The 14,653-nt window shown below is 40.1% G+C and overlaps 1 pseudogene; it reads left to right on the plus strand.

The window, feature by feature from the left end:
- Nucleotides 1–4,021: 4,021 nt before the first annotated feature.
- Nucleotides 4,022–14,653, plus strand: part of LOC142847069 (vomeronasal type-2 receptor 116-like) — a 49,707-nt pseudogene continuing 39,075 nt past the window's right edge.

Genomic DNA, 14,653 nt, shown 5'->3' on the forward strand with positions numbered 1-14,653 from the left:
TCTGATGTGTTCTTGGATTCGGTTTGCCAGTATTTTGTGGAGGATTTTTGCATCGATGTTCATGAGTGAGATTGGTCTATAATTCTCTATCTTGGTTGAGTCTTTGTGCGGTTTTGGTATCAGAGTAACTGTAGCTTCATAAAAGGAATTTGGTTCTCTATTGTGAAATACATTAAGGAGTATAGGTATTAGGTCTTCTTGGAAGTTCTGGTAGAATTCCGCATTGAAACCATCTGGTCCTGGGCCTTTATTGGTAGGGAGGTTTTTGATAACCTCTTCTAATTCTTCGCGACTAACAGGTCTATTTAGATTGTTCACCTGGTCCTGGTTTAACTTTGGTATATGCTATTTATCTAAAAAAGTGTCCATTTCCTTTACATTTTCCAGTTTTGTGGCATACAGGCTTTTGTAGTAAGCTCTAATGATTCTATGAATTTCCTCTGTGTCTGTGGTTATGTCCCCCTTTTCATTTCTGATCTTATTAATTTGCAAATTCGCTCTCTGCCATTTTATTAGTTTGGATAGGGGTTTGTCAATCTTGTTGATTTTCTCCAGGAACCAGCTTTTTATTTCACTGATCCTTTGTATTGTTTTCTGTGTTTCTATTTTGTTGATTTTAGCCCTCAGTTTGATTATTTCCAGTCTTCTACACCTCCTAGATGAGTCTGCTTCTTTTTTTTCTAGAGCTTTCAGGTGGACTGTTAAGTCTCCAATGTGAGCTTTCTGTGTTTTCTTTAAGTGGGCACTTAGTGCTATGAACTTTCCTCTTAGGTCTGGTTTCATAGTGTCCCATAAGTTTGAGTATGTTGTTTCTTTATTTTCATTGAATTCCAGGAAGACTTTAATTTCTTTCTTTATTTCTTCCTTAATTCAGGTATGGTTCAGTAGTTGACTGTTCAGTTTCCATGAATTTGTAGGCTTTCTGGGGGTAGCATTGTTGTTGAATTCTAACTTTAATCCATGGTGATCTGATAAGACACAGGTGGTTACTAATATTTTTTTGTAACTGTGGATGTTTGCTTTGTTACCGACTATGTGGTCGATTTTTGAGAAAGTTCCATGAGCTGCAGAGAAGAAGGTATATTCTTTCCTATTTGGGTGGAATGTTCTATAGATGTCTGTTAAGTCCATTTGCTTCATTACCTCCATTAATTCTCTAATTTCTCTGTTAGGTTTCTGTCTGATTGACCTGTCCATTGGTGAGAGAGGAGTGTTGAAGTCTCCTATTATTAGTGTGTGCGGTTTGATGGCTGCCTTGAGTTTTACCAATGTTTCTTTTTGTACGTGGGTGCTTTTATATTAGGGGCATAGATGTTCAGGATTGAGACTTCATCCTGATGAACTGTTCCTGTTATGAGTATAAAATGCCCCTCTCCATCTCTTCTGATTGATTTAAGTTTGAAGTCAACTTTGTTAGAGATTAGTATGTCCACACCTGCTTATTTCTTAGGTCCATTTGCTTGATAAGCCTTTTCCCAGCCCTTTACTCTGAGTAGGTGCCTGTCTTTGTGGTTGAGGTGTGTTTCTTGTAAACAGCAGAATGTTGGATCCTGTTTTCTTATCCAATCTCTTAGCCTGTGCCTTTTTATAGGGGAGTTGAGTCCATTGACATTAAGTGATATTAATGACCAGTGGTTGTTAACTCTGGTCACTTTTTTAGTCATAGAGTTTGTGTGTTTACCTTCTTTGATTTGTGTTGGTGAAGGGTCTCTATATGTCTGAGTTATTGTGGTCATTGTTGGACTCCTTGGTTAGTGATTTGCCTTCTATTACTTTCTGTAAAGCTGGGTTTGTGGCTGTGTATTGTTTAAATTCGTTTTTATCCTGGAAAATTTTATTTTCTCCATTTATAGTGAATGAAAGCTTGGCTGGGTATAGTAATCTGGGCTTGCATCCATGGTCTCTCAGTTTCTGCTGTACATCTATCCAGGACCTTCTGGCTTTCATGGTTTCCATGGAGAAATCAGGTGTAAGTCTGATAGGTTTACCTTTATAAGTAATTTGGCCTTTTTCCTTTGCAGCTCTTAATATTCTTTCCTTATTCTGTATGCTTTGTGTTTTGATCATTATATGGTGATGGGATGTTTTTTTTTGATCCAGCCTATTCGGTGTTCTATATGCTTCTTGAACCTTCATAGGTATATCTTTCCTTGGGTTGGGAAAGTTTTCTTCTATAATTTTATTAAATATATTTTCTGGACCATTGAGCTGCGCTTCTTCTCCTTCTTCTACTCCTATTATTCTTAGGTTTGGTGTTTTTATTGTTTCCCATATTTCCTGAATGTTTTGTGATGAGAGTTTGTTGGACTTGCTGTTTTCTTTGATCAGTGTGTTTATTTTCTCTATGGTATCTTCAGAATCTGAGAGTCTTTCTTCTATCTCTTGTATTCTGCTGGTTATGCTTGTTTCTGTAGTCTCTATTCGTTTACCTAGATTTTCCATGTCCAGCCGGCCCTCTGTTTGTGTTTTCTTCTTTGCCTCCATTTCAGTTTTCAAGTCTTGAACTGTTTCCATTATCTGTTTGATTGTTTTTCCTTGGTTTTCTAGGGTATCATTCACTGATTTATTCAATTCTTCAAACTTCCTGTTATATTTCTCATCCATTTCTATAAGGGTGCTTTTTACATGCTGTTTAAGGGTGTCAATCACTTTCATGAAGTCAGTCTTTTCTACTTCTTCCTGATTAAGGTATTCATGTCCTCCCGTTGTGAGGTCGCTGGATTCTGGTGGTTTCATGTTGCTTTTCAGCTTGTTGGGCGAATTCTTGCCTTGGCATCTGCCCATCTCTTCTTCCAAATGCTCCCTTAAGGATCTTCTTTTACTGGATCAGGTCTCCTTGCCTACCCAACGCTGGCTCTCCCCTATGTTTGCTCTCCCCAACGCTGGCTCTCTTGGCGCCGAGAGATCAGGCCTCCGTGCTGATGGGGCAGCTTGCAAACAACGCGCCTACCCTGCTTGGTGCAGGCAGGCCATAGAAGCAAAGGAACTCCCACCCGCTTGGGTGCCCCGAGGATTCGGACCCAGTGCCCAGACAGGTTGGGCTGGGTGATGTTATGTGCCGAAAGAGGGCAGTGGGGCCGATGTGGGGAGGGTTCTGGATGGAAGCTGGGTGGGCTAGGAAGAAAGAGGCGGTATGCCGTGAGTAGAGGCCCTGCAGAGAGCCCAAGAAGGATAGGGGTCCAAGGAACCTCTGAGCTCCCTGTCCCAGGCTGGTGCTGCGGGGCCAGAAACTCACCCCAACGCTGGGTCTCCTGGCGCTGAGAGTCTTCTTTGTTTTTTTGAGACAGGATTTCTCTGTAGTTTTGGAGCCTATCCTGAAACTAGCTCTTGTATACCAGGCTGGCCTCGAACTCACAGAAATCCTCTTGTCTCTGCCTCCCAACTGCTGGAATTAAAGGCATGTACTAGCATCACCTGGCTGATATCTAGATTCCTAAATTTTTTAAAATACATTTTGAATATTAGCCTTCTATCATATGTGGAGTGTTAAAAATCTTTATCCATTGTGATGAGTGATGTTCTGCCTTATTGTAACAGGGCCCCTGTGAGGAGATCAATGGGCTGCATCAGAACTCATATTGAGCAGTTGGCAAAGTTATGCCTGAGTGTACCTAGGAGAGTCAAAGACCCAAATATATCATTCTGAGAACCTCACAATTTTATTCAGCATAGCTCTGATTGTTGCCTTCCTGGTCACTATATCCCTCACATACTTTAGGATGTATTAAAATATTCAATGTGTTTCCAGTAAATTCAATTAAAGTCTCTTAGAAAGAAGACATTGAGAGATATACCGAAGAGAGTTATCTGGAGAGAATTAATAAAAGAAATATATTTGAGACAGAGGTGATAGAAAGACCCTAAGGGAGTGTGATTATCTTTTTTTCTTTTGCCCCTGAGAGTTAAGTTTCATACCACTACTACTGGTATTACAGAATTAAGTTTTAGGCCTTCAGATAGAAAGGCAAAATTGAATGATAGATCATCAACTCTTTGGCTCTCCCACAATCTTGAGCAGCTGATGGCTGACCCTCCGAGCAGCCCTACCGACAGTGTCCTTTGCCTACACAAATGCCAAGAGCTGCTTGGTAGTATACAGCAGGTAACAAATAGTCCTTAGCAGGTTGACCCTTCAGAGGCATGATTCCTGGAGGGGGACCCACCTGTTAAGGCCATGAAGACACTGACTGTGGAAACCAATTGCTACGTCTGTGTTTTCTCTCAGAGTCACTTCATATCTTCCCCAATAACTTCATTTCTCCCTTATTAACAGTTTTGGGTGTTCCCCACTGCTTTTTAGTTTATCTCATAAAAATGTTCTTCCTGTGGGGGCGCCCATACAGCTGTGGTTTTCAGGGAGATATTTTCTGCCTGTAATTTACATTATGCAGACTGACATGGGATTCTCAGTCGTATACACAGCATTTTACACAGAGAAGCTAACATTAGGGTCAGAGCAAATTCAAAGCCAAGTATTTGCTCCTAGAGACAAAAAAATACAAGGTCGTTTTCCCAGGTGTTGTTTGTTGGTGAATTAAATGTCAGAATAGATACAACTTCATAAGACATAACTTTATCAATAATTGACTTTCTGCCCATCGTCCCAGTCTCAGGCTCAAGGTTCAGTCAACTGTTTACTTCCTGTATGGAAACCCTCACCAACTCAGAGCTATGTGCAAGTTCCATGGTTGCTCCCTGGCCAGTCATGTGATATTCTTAGCTTGAGAGAAAGTATACGACTCATTTTTGGTTATGAGAAGTGTTTGGGCCCAAAACCTGTGCCTTATAATTGTCGAGAGTTTGGCCGTGGAGGAGCAGAGAAAGAAGTGCAGAGAGAGGCAGCAGAGCAGTGAGCAGAGGCAACAGAGCAGACAAATGGCAGCAGGATAGAGAGAAAGACAGAGAGAGAGAGAGAGAAAGAGAGAGACAGAGAGAGAGAGAGAGAGAGAGAGAGAGAGAGAGAGATGGAGAAAGTAAAGAGATGTCAGTAGAGCTAATTAGAGAGAAATTATTATTATTATTAAAAATTTCCACGAATGGAATTGAATAGAAGACCTGGATTTTAACCCACAAACCTATAAATACCTGATATTTGATAAAGGAGCTAAAAGTATACAATGGAAGAAAGAAAGCATCTTCAACAAATGGTGCTGGCATAACTGGATGTCTTCCTCTAGAAGAATGAAAATAGATCCATATCTATCACCATGCACAAAACTCAAGTCCAAATGGATTAAAGACCTCAATATCAGTATGAACTCACTGAACCTGATAGAAGAGAAAGGGGAAAGTACTCTATAACACATTGGCATAGGAGACAACTTCCTAGGTATCACCACAGCAGCACAGACATCAAGGGCAACATTGAATAAATGGGACCTCCTGAAACTGAGAAGCTTCTGTAAAGCAAAGGGCATTGTCACTAAGACAAAAAGGCAACCTACTGACTGGGAGAAGATCTTCACCAAATCTGCATCAGACAAACGTATGATCTCCAAAATATATAAAGAACACAAGAAACTAGACTTTAAGATGCTAATTAACCCAATTAAAAAATGGGGCACTGAACTGAACAGAGAATTCTCAACAGAAGAAGTTCAAATGGCCAAAAGACACTTAAGGTCATGCTCAACCTCCTTAGTGATTAGGGAAATGCAAATCAAAACAACTTTGAGATGCCAACTTACATATGTCAGAATGCCTAAAATCCAAAACACCAATGATAGCCTTTGCTGCAGAGGATGTGGAATCAGGGGAACACTCATCCATTGCTTTTGGGAATGCAAACTTGTGCAACCACTTTGGAAATCAGTGTTTCAGTTTCTCAGGAAATTCGGGATCAACCTACCCCTGGACCCAGCAATACCACTCTTGGGAATATACCCAAGAGATGCCCTATCATACTACAAACGTATTTGTTCAACTATGTTCATAGCAGCATTATTTGTAATAGCCAGAACCTGGAAACAACCTAGATGCCCTTCAATGGAAGAATGGATGAAGAAAGTGTGGAATATATACATATTAGAGTACTATTCAGCGGTAAAAAACAATGACATCTTGAATTTTGCATGCAAATGGATGGAAATAGAAAACACTATCCTGAGTGAGGTAACCCAGATCCAAAAAGATGAACATGGGATGTACTCACTCATAATAGGTTTCTAGTCATAAATAAAGGACATTCAGCCTATAATTTGTGATCCCAGAGAAGCTAAATAAAAAGGTGAACCCAAGGAAAAACATATAGTTATCCTCCAGGATATTGGAAGTAAACAAGATGGCCGGGCAAAAATTGGGAACTTGGGGGTGGGGTGGGATGGGGGTAAGGGGAGATGGGTAGAGAAAAGTGAGAAGGAGAGGATGGGGAGAGCTTGGGTGAATGGGATGTTTGGGATAATGGAAGGGTGGATATGGGAGCAGGGAAGTATATTTCTTAATTAAGGGAGCCATCTTAGGGTTGGCAAGAGACCTGACTCTAGAGGGGCTCCCAGGTGTCCAGGGAGATATCCCCAGCTAGTTCCTTGGGCAGCTGAGGAGAGGGAACCTGAAATGGCCCTATCCTATAGCCATACTGATGAATATCTTGCATATCACCATAGAACCTTCATCTGGCGATGGATGGAGATAGAGGTAGAGACCCACATTGGAGCACTGGACTGACCTCCCAAGGTCCAAATGAGGAACAGAAGGAAGGAGAACATGAGCAAGGAAGTCAGGACCGCGATTGATGCACCCACCCACTGAGACAGTGGGGTTGATCTATTGGGAGCTCACCAAGGCCAGCTGGACTGGGACTGAAAAAGCATGGGATAAAAACGGACACTGAACATGACGAACAATGAGGGCTGATGAGAGGCCAAGGACAATGGCACTAGGTTTTGATCCTACTGCCTGTACTGGCTTTGTGAGGGCCTAGCCTGTTTGGATGCTCACCTTCCTAGACCTGGATGGAGAGGGGAGGACCTTGGACTTCCCACAGGGCATGGAACCCTGACTGCTCTTTGGACTGGAGAGGGAGGGGAAGAAAAGTGGGGGGAGGGGAGATGAGTGGGGGAGAGGGAGGGAAATGGGAGGTGGGGAGGAGTTGGAAATTTTTTCAATAAAAATTATTAAAACAGAACTATGTTGAAGACATATAGTGAGAGTGGACAGCCTTGTCTTGTTCCTGATTTTAGTGGAATTGCTTTGAGTTTCTCTCCATTTAATTTGATATTAGCTGTTGGCTTGAGGTATATTGCTTTTATTATATTTAGGTATGATCCTTGTATCCCCAAACTCTCCAAAACCTTTATCATAAAGGGGTGTTGAATTTTGTCAAATGCTTTTTCAGCATCTAATGAAATGATCATATGATTTTTTCTTTTAGTTTATTTATATGATGGATTACATTGATAGACTTTCGTATGTTGAACCAGCCCTGCATCTCTGGGATGATGCCTACTTGTTCGTAATGGATACTATTTTAAAGTGCTCTTGGATTCTGTTTGCCAGAATTTTGTTGACAATTTTTGCATGGATGTTCATAAGTGAGACTGGTCTGTAATTCTCTTTCTTGGTTGGGTCTTTCTGTGGTTTTGGAATCAGGGTGACTGTAGCTTCTTAAAAAGAGTTTGGCAATAACTCTTCTGATTCTATTATGTGAAACACATTAAGGAGTATAGGTATCAGCTCTTCTTGGAAGTTCTGATAAAATTCTGCATTATAAAACCATCTGGGCCTGGGCTTTTTTTTTCTGGTTGGGAGATTTTTTATGACCTCTTCTATTTCCTCATGACTTATAGGTCTATGTGAATTTTTCACCTGGGCTTGATTTAATTTTGGTAAATGGTACTTATCTAAAAACAAGTCCATTTCTTTTACATTTTCCAACTTTGTGGCATATAAGCTTTTGTAGTAAGAGCTAATGATTCTGAATTTCCTCACTCTCTGTTGTTATGTCTCCCTTTTCATTTCTGATCTTGTTAATTTGCATGTTCTCTCTCTGCCGTTTGATTAGTTTGGATAAATGTTTGTCAATCTTGTTGACTTTCTCCAAGAACCAGCTCTTGTTTCCATTGATTCTTTGGATTGTTTTCTGTGTTTCTATTTTGTTGATTTCAGCCCTCAGTTTGATTATTTCCAGTCTTCTACTCCTCCTGGGTGAGTCTGCTTTTTTTTTTCTTAATCTTTCAGTGTGCTGTTAAGTCTCCAATGTGTGCTTTCTCTGTTTTTTTAATGTGGGCACTTAGAGCTATCGACTTTCCTCTTAGCACTGCTTTCATGGTGTCCCAATGGTTTGAATATGTTGTGTCTTTATTTTCATTGAATTCAAAGAAGACTTTAATTTCTTTATTTCTTCCCTGACACAGGGGTGGTTCAGTAGTTAACTGTTCAGCTTCCATAAGTTTGTGATCAATCTGGACTATCTGAATATGGTTGACAATGAGGGCTGTCTGAGAAGCCAAGGACAATGGCACTGGGTTTTGATTTTACTGCATGGTTGACTTTGTGGGAGCCTAGTCTGTTTGAATGTTCACCTTCCTAGACCTGGATGGAGCAGGGAGGACCTTGGACTTCCCACAGGACAGGAAACCCTGACTGCTCTTCAGACTGGAGAGTGAGCAGGAAGGGGAGTCGCAGGGAGTGGGAGTGAAATGGGAGGAGGTGAGGAGGTGAAAATTTTCAATAATAAAAAAATTTGAAATAATTTGGATTAATTCCATTGGCAGATGGAATCTATAAAGAGTATAGACCTTATACTCTTGTTATCAGTGGTGAAACTAATGAGAATTTCTACTGAAATAGAGCATACTGAACAAGAAGATAAACATTTAATAATGGAAAAGAGTGGTGGACCTCAGGGCAAGGTCCCACCCAGCTAAGTTTTAAAATTGAGGAAAGGAATTAAAGTAAATCTTAGAACTAGGTGTGCTGGTGCATGCATTTAATCCTAGCACTTGGAAGGTAGGGGCTGGTGAAACTCAAGAGTATAAGTCCAACCTCTTCTGCATAGCAAGTTCCAGTACATCCATGCTTAGGCAGTGCAGGTACCATTTAAAACATAAAGTTTGTGTAGATGTAAATGAATGAGGCTATCATGTTCTTGTCCAATAAGCAGTAGAAGTCAGCAGCTCCAGCCCTGTGGTTTTCTGCCTTTATATGAACGGCATTCAACATTTCTAGAAAGATAATTTTATTTTGAATATGTACACCAATGCAGAAATTATATTCAGTGACATGAGCCAGCAAAAGAAATCAAATGCTGCCTGATCTCAGTCATAATTGGATCCTAAGCTGTCAATCCCCTGATATAAGTTTGAATGGTGACTGTGATAGTCTGGACATTAGAGTATTCTGGAATGTCTTGTCAAACAACAAATTTTAATGACAAACCAGAGATAATTTAAGAAATTCTTCAAGCTGTGCACAGAAAAACTAACAATGGTAGCGTATATTGTTCAATTCAAAAGTACTTTGTAAGTCCAATAATAAAAAATTAAGACATCCACTTATTTATTTACCTTTTATTAATTTAGATATAACTATATGATTATTTCCACACTTTCCTCCCTCCAAATATTTCAATGTACCCTCTTTGTTTTTTTTTGAAAATCCATGCCCTTTTTACATATTGTTTATATATATTTAACATATATACATATGCCAAAATTTGATTTATTTTATACTATATCATAATTATCAGTAATATATAACAATCTGCAAAATATATCAATGATATTTCTGATAAGTAGCACTAGAAGAAGGAGGAAGAAATGTAGAGAAGAATTATTATTCTATTTATTTATAATTTTTAGAATTTTTATTTGGGGAGAGACTGTACCAGAGTGCACTAACAACAGAATACTCTATGAGCTTGCTACTTGGGAACCTTAATACTGTGAATGGATGAGGTTAGAAATGATCTTTGTACTTGTCTGGAATACCCTTACTCCTTTTTACATCTTCACAATTTTTTTTTATTGATAAAAGGAGAATAAAGAAAAGAAAGAAAAAAAACAAATTTCCACCTCCTCCCAGCCTCCCATTTCCCTCCCCCTCCTCCCATTCTTCTCCCCCTCCTCCCACCCCTCTCCCCTTCCCCCCACTTTTCTCCCCCTCCCTCTCCAGTCCAAAGAGCAGTCAGGGTTCCCTGCCCTGTGGTACGTCCTAGGTCCTCCCCCCTCCGTCCATATCTAGGAAGGTGAACATCCAAACTGGCTAGGCTCCCACAAAGCCAGCACATTGCATAGGATCAAAACCGCGTGCCATTGTCCTTGGCGTCTCATCAGCCCTCATTGTTCGTCATGTTCAGAGAGTCCAGTTTTATCCCATGCTTTTTTTGGTAACAGTCCAGCTGGCCTTGGTGAGCTCCCAGTAGATCAGCTCCACTGTCTCAGTGGGTGGGTGCACCCCTCGTGGTCCCGACTTCTTTGCTCATGTTCTCCCTCCTTCTGCTCCTCCTTGGGACCTTGGGAGCTCTATCCAGTGTTCCAGTGTGGGTCTCTGTCTCTATCTCCATCCATCGCCAGATGAGAGTTCTAGGATGATATGCATGATATTCGTCAGTATTGCTCTAGGGTAGGGTCATTTCAGGTTCCCTATCCTCAGCTGCCCAAGGAACTAACTGGGGGCCTCAGCTTGGGCACCTGGGATCCCCTCTAGGGTCAAGTCTCCTGCCCATCCTAAAGTGGGTCCTTTAACTAAGAAATGGGGTTCCGTGCTCCCCTATCCAACCTTCCTTTATCCCGATCCTCCTGTTTCCCCAAGTCCCCCCTCCTTTCCTTCTACCTTTTCTCTCCCCATCTCCCCTTACCCCCATCCCACCACACCCCCAACATCCCACTTTTCTCCCCGGAAATTTTGTCTACTTCCCTTATCCAAGAGGATAACTATATGTTTTTCCTTGGGTTCACCTTCTTACTTAGCTTCTTTAGATTCGCCTATTGTAGACTCCGTGACCCCTATTTATGGCTAGAAACCAATTATGAGTGAGTACATCCCATGTTCATCTTTTGGGGTCTGGGATACCTCACTCAGGATAGTGTTTTCTATTTCCATCCATTTGCATGCAAAATTAGAGAAGTCATTGTTTTTTACCGCAGCGTAGTACTCTAATGTGTATATATTCCATACTTTCTTCATCCATTCTTCCATTGAAGGGCATCTAGGTTGTTTCCAGGTTCTGGCTATTACAAATAATACTGCTATGAACATAGTTGAACAAATGCTTTTGACATATGATAGAGCATCTCTTGGGTAAATTCCCAAGAGTGGTATTGCTGGGTCGAGGGGTAGGTTGATCCCGAATTTCCTGAGAAACCGAAACACTGACTTCCACAGTGGTTGCACAAGATTGCATTCCCACCAGCAATGGATGAGTGTACCCTTTCCTCCACAGCCTCTCCAGCAAAGGCTATCCTTGGTGTTTTTGACTTTAGCCATTCTGACAGGTGTAAGATGATATCTCAAAGTTGTTTTGATTTGCATTTCCCTGATCGCTAAGGAGGTTGAGCATGACCTTAAGTGTCTTTTGGCCATTTGAACTTCTTCTGTTGAGAATTCTCTGTTCAGTTCAGTGCCCCATTTTTTAATTGGGTTAATTAGCATTTTAAAGTCTAGTTTCTTGAGTTCTCTATATATTTTGGAGATCAGACCTTTGTCTGTTGTGGGGTTGGTGAAGATCTTCTCCCAGTCAGTAGGTTGCCTTTGTGTCTTAGTGACAGTGTCCTTTGCTTTACAGAAGCTTCTCAGTTTTAGTAGGTCCCATTTATTCAATGTTGCCCTTAATGTCTGTGCTGCTGGGGTTATACCTAAGAAGCGATCACCTGTGCCCATCTGTTGTAGGGTATTTCCCACTTTCTCTTCTATCAGGTTCAGTGTGTTCGGGCTGATATTGAGGTCTTTAATCCATTTGGACTTGAGTTTTGTGCACGGTGCTACAAGGATGAGAGAGCAGATGATGTGGTCAAGACAGATGCAAGGTTACTGTGTTTCTGAACGGCATACACTAGAAACTGATATCACCACTTATTCCTCTTGTTAAGCCATTGTATGGAATATTGAAAATGCATGCTTTGTGACATCAGCTATGGCTTTTTCTTACCTCTTCATGCTTTTGCTGTGTTATCCAAAGCAGCAATCCAAAATATACAAGCTGAATTTTAATGACTCAGTGTATGGTGCTCTCCAAAGTCAACAGTGGATGATTATGAGATCATAGAGATGGGGGAATAAGGAAAGAAATAAATATGTTTTTCATCAGCATAGAGGATGCAGGTGCAGAGTCTCAGGGCTATCAGATCCCCAGAGCATATGTATGAGAGGAAAATAGAAGCATGCAAAGCCAGTGTATTCAGACCAACCCTGGTTTCAGTTAGAAGAGATTCTGAGCGCTCTGTCTTACCCTGAGTTGTCTGAACTTTGCCTCTGTCTATGCCCTTGTCTGGCATCAGAATCATAGACTATGTATGGTCTGAGAGGCTGATACAACACCAGGAACCAGATGTAGCAGAGTCTTCTATATCACTGGTGAGGTCTGAGCCTGTTCCATGCCCTAAGCCAATAATCTCCTTGGTTCAGACTAGATACCGGGCATTGTCCCTGTATAGTGCAGAACTTGACATGGTCATTCCTTTGCTTCATTTCTTCCTACTCCTCCTGCAAACTTCGTTTACATTAGGGGAAATGTCTCACCTGAACTGTTCTGAATTCTTGAAGTCCAGCACCTACATGAAGGCTGACATAATCCTAGGTGCATTTATCCCAATTTATACCACATTTCGTAGGTCTGATGTACCTACATGGATAGATTTTGATAGCAAACCAGAAATATCATTTCAATGGATTTTGTAAGTACTTGTGTGACTGTGTGCTGATGGTATTTTGGTTACATGACAGTGCATGCTCATCTGTGCACAGGTAATTCCTTTAAGAATGATGAACTGTATACACAGAAATGTGAAATTCAGTTGCAAACTTTATCCTTTTATTTTTTTCTTTTTTATTGATTTTTATTGAGCTCTGCATTTTTCTCCTCTCCCCACCCTGCCTCTCCCCCACTTCATTCCCCTCCCAAAGGTCCCCATGCTCCCAATTTACTCAGGAGATCTTGTCTTTTTCTACTATCCACGTAGTTTAGATCTATGTATGTCTCTCTTAGGGTTCTCATTGTTGTCTAGGTACCCTGAGATTGTAATTTGTGGGCTGATTTAATTTGTTTATGTTTAAAAACCACTTATGAGTGAGTACATGTGATAATTGTGTGTCTGGGTTGGGTTACCTCACTAAAAATGGAGTTTTCTAGATTTATCCAATTTCCTGAAAAATTCAAGATGTCATTTTTTTTGCTGTGTAGTACTCCATCATGTAAATGTACCAAATTTTCCTTATACATCCTTCGGTCAAGGGTCATTTACATATATTTGAGGTTCTAAATATCTTACGTTTGAATGTCTGCTTTTTTCTACAGACATGAAGAGTTTCTGTTAAATCCCCATGTCTTTACTAGATTTGTTAATATCACCTATCCCATATGTTCCTATCCCTAATTGGTCTCTTTAAAGGATATCAGTGTTTGGATGCTGTAGTCAGGTTTATTACTCATTTATTTCTCATTAATATTTCAATGCAGACGTCTGAAAAATCCCATTCTTCATTCCTGATACTCTGTCTTCTGCTTCCTCAGTGCTGCTGGAGTCACTTTTCACTGTATTTTTATTGGAGGTTTTGTGTTTTTCATTTCTACTTCCCTTCCCAAGTAATCTTAATTTCTTGTTAGGATTTGTATTATTTTTGACCTTGTCTTCTTGGTACTGACATATAGATATAGATAAAGATATAGATATAGACAGATGTACATATATATATTGCTCATTTACTCTCCCCTCAGACTTTGTCCTCCTATACAGCATTGCATTTTGTCTCAATGCCTGGTTGAATTCACTTGGTTGTTTCTAGAATTTTCTAGGTCATTTATCTTTTTACTTGTAGAATTACTTGTCTAGTATTTGATATCTCTGAATATATTTGACTTTATTTGTTTATTATTTATGATATTGTGGAGGAGTTATTTCGCTTGCTTGCATTTTCATTTTTTCCTGTTATTTTTCTCTATTGTTGCTATAATTGTTCCCTGTGTTCTTTTGAACATCAATTCTAAAATAGAAGCGTCCTCTACTGAAAAGCAATTTCTTGAATATTCAGGCCATGTACTTCTCTGTGAGCAGCAAACACCCTTCTAGGCCTGTAAGTAGTTGTGATGTTATAGGGTAAATAAAAATAAAACTCTGGAAATGACTGATCTATTTGGCACTTGAGGTACTCTTAGGAATATATTCACGGGACAGAAATTTCAGTAACCTACTAAGGCAGGAGGTAGAAGAATATTCAGTTCTTTTAATAAAGAATATTAAAAACTGTGGCTAGTAATGGCATGGTAACTTCAGTTTAGTTTTCATCTAAACCTAATTTTGTGAGATTGTCTTTCTCAGTGTGATGCATGTCAGCAAGGTAACCCTATCAGTATGTCTGCCTTCTTGAGCAGATGACCTATTAGCTTAGGAAAAAACAAGACCTAATTTTCAAATATGATATGACTGACCATATAGCTATAACCTTGTTTGGAGGAACTGAGTATCTGTCTGTTGATACACTTATAAAACTACAACTTTTT

The sequence above is a fragment of the Microtus pennsylvanicus genome, chromosome 1, assembly GCF_037038515.1.
Source record: "Microtus pennsylvanicus isolate mMicPen1 chromosome 1, mMicPen1.hap1, whole genome shotgun sequence".
In the NCBI taxonomy this organism is placed as follows: domain Eukaryota; kingdom Metazoa; phylum Chordata; class Mammalia; order Rodentia; family Cricetidae; genus Microtus; species Microtus pennsylvanicus.